The sequence below is a fragment of the Panthera tigris genome, chromosome B2 (assembly GCF_018350195.1).
Source record: "Panthera tigris isolate Pti1 chromosome B2, P.tigris_Pti1_mat1.1, whole genome shotgun sequence".
Taxonomy (NCBI): Eukaryota; Metazoa; Chordata; class Mammalia; order Carnivora; family Felidae; genus Panthera; species Panthera tigris.
In genome coordinates, this window is record NC_056664.1 from 78,249,724 (window position 1) to 78,259,142 (window position 9,419).

General features: G+C 36.8%; 1 non-coding gene across 1 annotated transcript; it reads right to left on the bottom strand.

Moving 5' to 3' along the window:
- Positions 1–3,813: 3,813 nt before the first annotated feature.
- On the bottom strand, positions 3,814–3,920 carry LOC122238873. Its single transcript, XR_006218025.1, has one exon. It is a non-coding gene; the product is annotated as a U6 spliceosomal RNA (small nuclear RNA).
- Between the last annotated feature and the right edge of the window lie 5,499 nt (positions 3,921–9,419).

Genomic DNA, 9,419 nt, shown 5'->3' on the forward strand with positions numbered 1-9,419 from the left:
CAAAGCCTGTGCACATGACCTGGGGCGCTAGTCATCACTTCTTCTCATTTGTTTTCCTAAGGGCCTACGCACAGTGTGCACTGAAAACTTTGTTCTACTCTTTGACTCCACAGGCCTTTGGCTACTTGAATATCTAATAGTAATTCTGCAATTCTGAGTGTGCTTCTCATTATAAGAGAAAAAAACAAGGCCATGCTTTCATTTGCAAAATCTCTTACTATTTGAGATGCTACTTGCCTCCCCGCTAAAAAATACCAATGAGTGTTTTCCATTTCCTTCCCAAACTGAACTTAAGGCTCTCTCCCTCCATACCTAATTAAAATGTCCTTTCATCCTTTCATACATCAAACATTTATCAAAGACCAACCACATGTTGTCAGTATAAAGAAATAAACTGTTGACCTTGCAGACCTCAAAGTCTAGTAGGATAAATGCTCAGTCTGGTGTGAGAGTCAGACATGGAAAGAATTGTTCTGTAACAAGCCCATGGTGGAGTGATTACCAGATGAAACCAGAGGCAAAACTGGTTGAATGTCCTTGGGAGAAAAGTTTTGGCAGTCTTTACAGAGGAAGTAACTTTCGAAGAATGAGAAAGATGATGGCAATTGGAAAGGCAGAATAGGGGCACAGGTTGGGGAAGGGATCTCGGGTAGAGGTGACAAAAGTAGAAGTCTCCAGAACTTGGAAAAACCTGGCTCTATTTTTTTTTTTTAAATTTTTTAACGTTTATTCATTTTTTTGATGGAGAGAGACAGAGCATGAGTGGGGGAGGGGCGGAGAGAGAGGGAGATACAGAATCTGCAGCAGGCTCCAGGCTCTGAACTGACAGCACAGAGCCCAATGTGGGGCTTGAACTCATGGGCCATGAGATCATGAACTGAGCTGAAGTCGGACGCTTAACCAACTGAGCCACCCAGGTACCCCAAACCTGGCTCTATTTGACTAGAGTGTATATAAGATACACATGCATATATAGGTTTGGCAGGAGATGGGGCTCAAAAGTGAAGTTGGGGCTCAAAAGTGGATGGTTTTCCACACTTTGAGTGGGAGAAGTGTGGTTAGATTTTTTTTAATGATCACTCTGGTGGCAGAGTGACACATGATCTAGGGCACAGACTGGAAGCAGGAGGCCAGTGGTGAGGCTGTATTTTTTGAATAAAAAAAATTATAACGTGTTTCAACAAATATTAATGTAGTTGTGAACCCAGCAGGACAGGATATTTAACCTCAGAGTTATTTAGAAAGATTTTCTGTGGCTGTATCTAGGGGTTACATAGGAAAGAGAGATTGAAATTGTAAACCAGGGCAGTGCCAGTTGGAATGGAGAGAAAGGGATACATTTATGAGTTAAAAAGGACTGAATAAGTGACATATTTAATATGGAAGTGAAGAAGAAACAGGACTCAAAAGTGGCAGCATCCAGATATTTTATTTGTCCATAAAGATAATGGCAGATGGAGATACTAAGAAGAAATGGTGATGACTTTCCTGAGAATGCTAATGGATTCAGTTTTAGAAATACTGGGTTTGACATACTCATAGAAGATATCTAGGGAGAGAGAACTATAGGCATTTGAAAATATTGGACAGGAGCTCAGAATGGATAGTTAAGAAATTATTATAATAATAACAACAAAATAATATCAACATTTTATTGAACTCTCATGATATGCCAGATACCTGCTCAGCCCCTGTGTGTATTATTTCATTTAGTTCCTTGAACAATGCTATGAAGTATTATCTTCTTTTTATAGATGACAAACTTAAGATCACAAAGCTAGTAGATAACAGAATTGGGATTTCTACCTGAGTCTATGTGATCTCAAAGCCAGTGTTCTCAACCCTTCCCTTCTACTACCATCACTGCATGCATGTCCGTGAAGCTGTCAGCTAGGTAAGGTCATGCAATGCCTGTCCTTGGAAGGGAATCCATAAATGTCTGCTAAATAACTGAATGAGGCTTTGGATGCCACCTGGCTAGGTAGCAGGAAGAAAAGGGCTGCAGAGCTGATTGAAAGACACCAACAAACAATAGGCACCACTGGTGAAGACACTTTGTCAGCTGCTACTCCATGGAGTAGAAGACATAATAGCCTTCTCCGTTGGAGGAATAAGTTTCCCTGGTCCTTCTATCTCATAGAAGCCCCCCCTCCGAAAATGGTTCTTCCACCTAACTAGGATGAACATCCCTTTGAACACCATGTCCTCCAAGATGCCCTGTATGATTCTCATGAAGTCCTGTATACTGCCTTACCCCTCTTCACCTCCAGTTGCCCAGGAGATCTGCTGAGATTCTGCTATGACATTTCTGCATAGAAGACAAAGAATCAAGGCCACTAAAATCCAAAGGAAACTGAAAGCAAGAATGAAAATCTTAAAGTAGCACTTTTCATGGCATTAATCAAAATTTACATACCAAGAAGACTGGAAGAATTTGAAGTTTCAATCTGATACTGAGACTTACAGGGCCCTCAGTCCTCTGAACAAGTTCCTGTGGTTCTGCCAGGAGAAAACCTTACTTTTTAAAGTCATTTGTTTCAAATTGAATAATGTCAAGCCTGAAGATATTCACATAAATGAATATGAGACTACCTTTCTGATTTTTGTGTTTTGATGAGTCTGATGTTAAGAATGTGCCTTGACTCTTATGTGGATCCTGAGAAACTTAACAGAAACCCATGGGGGAGGGGAAGAAAAAAAAAAGAGGTTAGAGTGGGAGAGAGCCAAAGCATAAGAGACTCTTAAAAACTGAGAACAAACTGAGGGTTGATGGGGGGTGGGAGGGAGGGGAGGGTAGGTGATGGGCATTGAAGAGGGTATCTTTTGGGATGAGCACTGGGTGTTGTATGGAAACCAATTTGACAATAAATTTCATATATTCAAAAAAAAAGAATGTGTCTTGAATATAAATTGACTTGTATTGATTAATATTGATTTTTACAATTGACTCACTTTCAGGGAAGAGGGATTGATAGGAGGCCTCGTGAAAATTCAGATTCATATAATTAAAGTTTGCTTAGAAATGAAAGCTGAAGTTGGGGCGCCTGGGTGTCTCAGTCGGTTGGGTGTCTGACTTTGGCTCAGGTCATGATCTCGTGTTGTGAGTTCAAGCCCTGCATTGGGCTCTGTGCTGACAGCTCAGAGCCTGGAGCCTGCTTCAGATTCTGTCTCCTCTCTCTCTGCTCCTCCCCCACTCACTCTCTGTCTCTCTCTGTCTCTCAAAAATGAATAAACATTAAAAAAACAACAGCACACACACACAAAAGAAATGAAAGCTAAAGTTCTGAAACTTTGTGACCTATAGCTTTGATATAGGTGCAATTATCACTTTCTTTTCTGGACCTTACATTTCAACAGGCTGATCTTTTATAAGAAATGTATTCACTGAAGCAGTAGAAACTACAGCACTGACAGGTCACTTTGACTGAATATGTGTTTTTATTTTAATTTAATAAGTAAATCAGGAGCCCCGGGTAGCTCAGTCAGTTAAGCGTCTGACTCTTGATTTTGGCTCACAGTTCATGGGACGTGGGATCCAGCCCTGTGTTGGGCTCTGTGCTGTCAGAGATTCTCTCTCTCCCCCTCTTTCTGCCCCTCCCCTCCAATAAATAAATAAATAAACTTAAAAAATAAATAAATTAAGGTCGGATTTCTTGCTGTTAGCAATGTTTACCTCCCTACAATAATGCTGTAATATGTTATGTGTGAGATCTTGTACTTCTTTTAGAAAAAGGGTATTCTTTTTTCCCTCACTTTTAAAAGGTAAAGTTTATTAGATCATGATGTTGTCTGAATTTATCACCTTTGTCAGAAGAAAAATGTGGAAGCTTCACGAATTTGCATGTCATCCTTGCACAGGGGCCATGCTGATCTTCTCTGCATCACTCCAATTTTAGTATATGTGCTGCTGAAGCGAGCACAAGGATATTCCCTTTGGAAAGCCTCATTAAAAATATATATTTTTTTCCTGATTTTCGTACTCATTTCATGACTAAAATAGAACTTTAGGGGTGCCTGGGTGGCTCAGTCGGTTAAGCGGCCGACTTCGGCTCAGGTCATAATCTCACGGTCCGTGAGTTCGAGCCCCGTGTCGGGCTATGTGCTAACAGCTCAGAGCCTGGAGCCTGTTTTGGATTCTGTGTCTCCCTCTCTCTGACCCTCTCCTGTTCATGCTCTGTCTCTCCCTGTCTCAAAAATAAATAAAATGTTAACAAAAAATTAAAAAAAAAGAACTTTATAACTCAATAATTGCAAACAACTTTTAACTGTAATTATGAATATTATCTCTTAGTTCCACAGATGACTAATCTTACCTTAAATCATATTTACCTGGAATTTTAAAAATTAGTGTTTTATAGGCCTTATGATCCTAAAAGCATCGGTGTACATGTACAGATTACATATACAGTATAGCAGAATTTCACTGAATAAATAGTTATTTGAGCCTGTAAGGTTCAGGTATTTATGACCCTTAATCTCTTAGAAACAGTTATTTATATGGTCATTAGATAATTCACTTACTTTTGGTGAAAATAACTGGACACTCTGAGATAATTTTGTGATCTAGGATATTGGTTCTCAAATTTCAGTGTGTGTATCAGTCAGGGTCCAGGTTGGAGATGGAAACAACACAGTAATTAAAACAGAAAAAGCTTAATTAAAGAATTATTAGCTAGCAATGGGGCATAACTACTAAGGAGTAAAAAGAACTCTAAAGAAAACAAGAATGGCAAATATAGGGAGTAGTCACTAACTCTAGGGTTTAGGTAAGGCACATACACGGGGAATGAACACATTTGCAAGAGGGTTCTCTCTCCCCCATTAAGAGTCAGACCTCTTTGGAGAGTATGTAACTGGTTTACACCCAGAGGTTTACTGGGTGGCTGAGAAGATCACTGAGGTGCCACAGGCTGAATGAGTGGAGCCAGTGTTTCATTTGAGAGCATCTGCAAAGACCTTGAAGTGGCTTAAGAACTAACAGCCATTTAAATATTAGAATGCTTATGGGGTGCCTGGGTGGCTCAGTCGGTTAAGCATCCGACTTCAGCTCAGGTCATGATCTTGCGGTCCGTGAGTTCAAGCCCTGCGTAGGGTTCTGTGCTGACAGCTCAGAGCCTGGAGCCTGTTTCAGATTCTGTGTCTCCCTCTCTCTGACCCTCCCCCGTTCATGCTCTGTCTCTCTCTGTCTCAAAAATAAATAAACATTAAAAAAAAATTAAAAAAAAATAAATATTAGAATGCTTATAGTGCTTCACTAACTCCTAGGCTTTTTTTGAAGCTTCTATAGATATTGAAATAAGAAAAAATGTCATACATTTGTGCAAAACATTATGCAGATTGTTTCCTGTATGTTTTCTCATTCAAAACCCACAGGTCCATACACTTTGATATGCCCTCCCCTACCATTTCCTAAGGATTAAGGCCAAATTCCTCAGAATGACTCATGCTTTCAATGCATAAATCTAACATATTTCTCTAGACTCATTTCTCATCACTTCCTACGCTCCATTCCTAAAAGTTATAATGGATGCTTTTTAAATCTCCATTTAACCTCCTTATTGGATTTATAATATTCCCTAGTGTTTCTATGAAACACATGAAACTGATGTTTATAGCCTACAAAACACACCTGGCTTGCAGGACAGTCTCTAGTATGCCCTAAACTTCTGCTTCTGCCAGTTGGAGTTGTGTACTCATAAAGCATCAGATGATTGTATATGTGTGCTCCCAGATCTGTTTGTTTCAGTTAAATTTATCATTATAATCATATAATTAAAGTGAATATAAAGCATTATAATATTAGTGCAAAAAGAGAAGTGCATATTAAGAAATAATATTGAGAATTTCTGCTTCCAGCAAGCTGGCAGATGAAACAGTTAGAAAATTCTCTAATAGCTTCTATACATCTGGATAAAATACAATAAAAATCCTTAGAAATGTTAACTGTGTTTATGAGAAAATGGAAACCTACAGTTCCCCCTAAAGAAGAAACTGTAAATCAAAGAAGTATGAGTCTGAGCTGATGCTTAGTCTTCCCTGGAGGTTGGAGCAGGAGGGTTTTAATGTCTGCAATAGAAAATGAGGCTAGTGTTGTATAGGCAGAGTTTGAAATAAAACCCTTGTATGAAACCTGGATTTTGAAAGCCTGTACCCTCTGTGTAAAAGTGGACTGTTGGGTTCTGTACTGATGGTGCAGAGCCTGCTTAGGATTCTCTCTTTCTTTCTCTGCTCCTCCCCTGCTTGCAAGCCTGTGTGCATGTGCTCTCTCAAAATAAATAAATAAACTTAAAAAAATAAAATAAGTGCATTTTTTCCAGGAACTCCCTATTGTTAAAGTATTAACAATACTTTAGGTCAAAAACAATACTAGAGGTCAAAAAACCTTAGTTTGACAATAGGTAGGTCTCCAGTATTCTGTGAGTCTTCTTTAGCATATGAAAATCCCTTTGGAAACTTCCTCTTGTCTTCATCTTCCCCAACTCCCAAGTATATAATCAGTCTCTCCTCACAGTCCCAGGGCAGCTCTTCAGGCCCATGGATCCTGTCCCTATGCTTTAATAAAATCACCTTTTTACACCAGAAAAAGAAAAAAAGAAAAGAAAATAATTAAAAATGTAAAAGTAAGCATTAAAATCATAGAAAGTAAGATACAATGAAGAGACCAGACATATTTGCAAATAAATCAAATAGAACTCCTAGTAATAACTACTATAGTCATTGAAATAAAAACCCCAATGTGTGAGTTGTAAAGGGAATGCTTAGCACAGTGCAGTCTATTTCAAATGTGTGCCAGTACAGGTGTGTTAGCTAGCAAGCCCCCAAGTGGCAACTTCTGCCTTCTTCTGCCCTTTTCCTGTTCCTCATATGCTATGAATACAACAGAGGTATACAGATAATTTCAAATAGAATATGTTACTAAGGTTTTAAAGCTTAGTCCGTTAGCCCTTGGTAACCAGACATCAAAAGATGTATTTTAGTTGAGTCCAGCAGTATTGAAAAACCTATAGAGATACATGCTCAAATCGGTTGAACCATGACTGGGATCGCTGTGTTGCTAAGACTTTAATTGATAAATATAGTGATAGTGGGGAGTTTGACCTGCTGTGTCCAACCTAGCTTCACAATTTAGAGAAAAGATGGAAGCTCTGGGTGCTACATCTCATCTTTTTGGAATACTGTTGTTTGGACAAGTTTTTGAGAAAGTACCTCAGCTGTTTTATGTTGGCATTTGAGAGGTTTTTGTACAATGCACTGTTTAAGCAATTGGTTTTTTCTTCAGAGGGTGTACAGGATTCCTTTCAAAAAGTTTCCCATAAGTCTATAGCATTGGATAAAGCACCAAGTCTTTACTTGTCATTCTCAAATACAATGGCTGAGAAGTTGAATGTAAATAACAGAGTTAGCTACAGTAGCTAGATAAGAAACTTCAAATGAAAAATATAAAAGAGAAATTTTTAAATTTTGAGGATAAAATGAGAAAGTCCAGCATAGTTCTAATAAGAGTTGCAGAAAGAAAGGAGGGAGAATAGTGAAGAGGCAATACATAAGGATATAATGGCTGAGAATTTTAAAAATTGATATAAGAACATGAATAATGAGTCAGAAGCACAGTGAGTACAAGACAGAATAAAAATACAAATAAATTCACAACCATATAATTGTAATGAAACTATAACAACGAGAAAATGGAGATTTTATAAGCAACCAGAGAAAAAAGTCAGCTTACAAAAGGAATGACCATTAAACAGCTGAATTTTTTAAATTTATTTAAAAAAATTTTAAAAATATTTATTTATCTTTGAGAGAGAGAGAAAGAGAGAGAGAGAGAGAGTGGGGGAAGAGCAGAGAGAGAGGGAGACAGAATCTGAAGCAGGCTCCAGGCTCTGAGCTGTCAACACAGAGCTGCATGTGGGGCTTGAACTCATGAACCATGAGATCATGACCTAAGCTGAAGTTGGATGCTTAACTGTCTGAGCCACCCAGCTGCCCCCGGATGGCTGAATTTTTAATGTGAACAACTGAAGTCTGAAGCCTGTAGAGTGATTACATAAAAAATACTGGAAGTATATAATTGTTGTCTAGAATTACCAGACATTTTCAGAACATGGTGAAGTGAACCTAGCAATCATAGAGCCTCACTACAAGAACTAATAAAGGTTAAATTTTAGTAGGAAGGAAATTTAACCCAAAGGAAAGTGGGAAATAAAAATCAATGAGGATCCAAGAAATTGGTAAAATATTAATAAAGCCAAAGAAGTATTAATGATATAAAACTATAATAATGTTGAAAATAAATGGAGGGAGGGAGAATTAAAAATCAAGGTGGAATTTAAAAAATAGGCAAAAATAACATGTAAGCTTAAAGAAGATATCAGAGATAAAATAGTCTAAGTTCCTTTATTTGGGAGTGCTGAAGGTATGTTGATTAATTCTATAATTTGGTAAGCCCAATATACATTAAAATATGAATAATCATTAAAAATAGCAATAGATGATATAGGTTCCAAAGTAATATAAAGAATAAAACAACCAATGCAACAGAAATTAAGAAAGTAAAAAAAAAAAAAAAAAAAAAAGGAAGTACATCAAAAGCTTGCTTAATAGAAATTTCAAAATAATAGAATAGAAATAAATAGAAATATTTCAATATTACAACAAATGTAAATGAACTAATTTAGTAGCTAAAAGCAGAGAATCTTTGATGAGATCTTTAAAAATGTAGCTCTGTAATATTTAAGAGACTCACCTAAAACTTGACACATAAGGGCTAAAATTAAAAGCTAGAAAATGTATTTTAGGTCAGACTAAGTACAAGAAAATTAATACAAGTGTGTTAGTAACAAGTACTCTTTAAGAATTAAGAACATTATTCTTCAGTTATTAAGAATTAAGAGCATTGTTACATGAAAAGAAAGAATATCTCACTAGGAAAATAGGTCAATTTGTATGTACCCAACATCATTAAGAAGAGGGTGAGATCCCCAACTCATTTTTTGAGAGGCTAGTATAGTTTTGATAGTAAAATTGAAAAAAGAAAATATGTGAATAGGAATTTCTAGGTTATGCTCACTTATGAACAAGATGAGTATAAAATATTTAAAAAAAAATCAAATATAGGAATATTCAATATATAAAAATTTTACTACAATATTAAGGGAGAACAACCATTTAATATCTCACAATTTGCAAAAAAAAAATTTGGGAAACTATCAACACTCATTTATAATAAAATCTCTTAGCAAACTAGAGTAGAACAAAATTTCTTTAATCAAATAAAATGAACAAAATGTGTATGAATATCATACTTAGAAGTATATTAGGTAAGAAAAAGATAAATATATCCTCTATTCTTGTTCATATTCAGCATTCTATTAGAAGTCCTAGACAGCATAATATGAGGAAAAAGAAGACTGGCATTT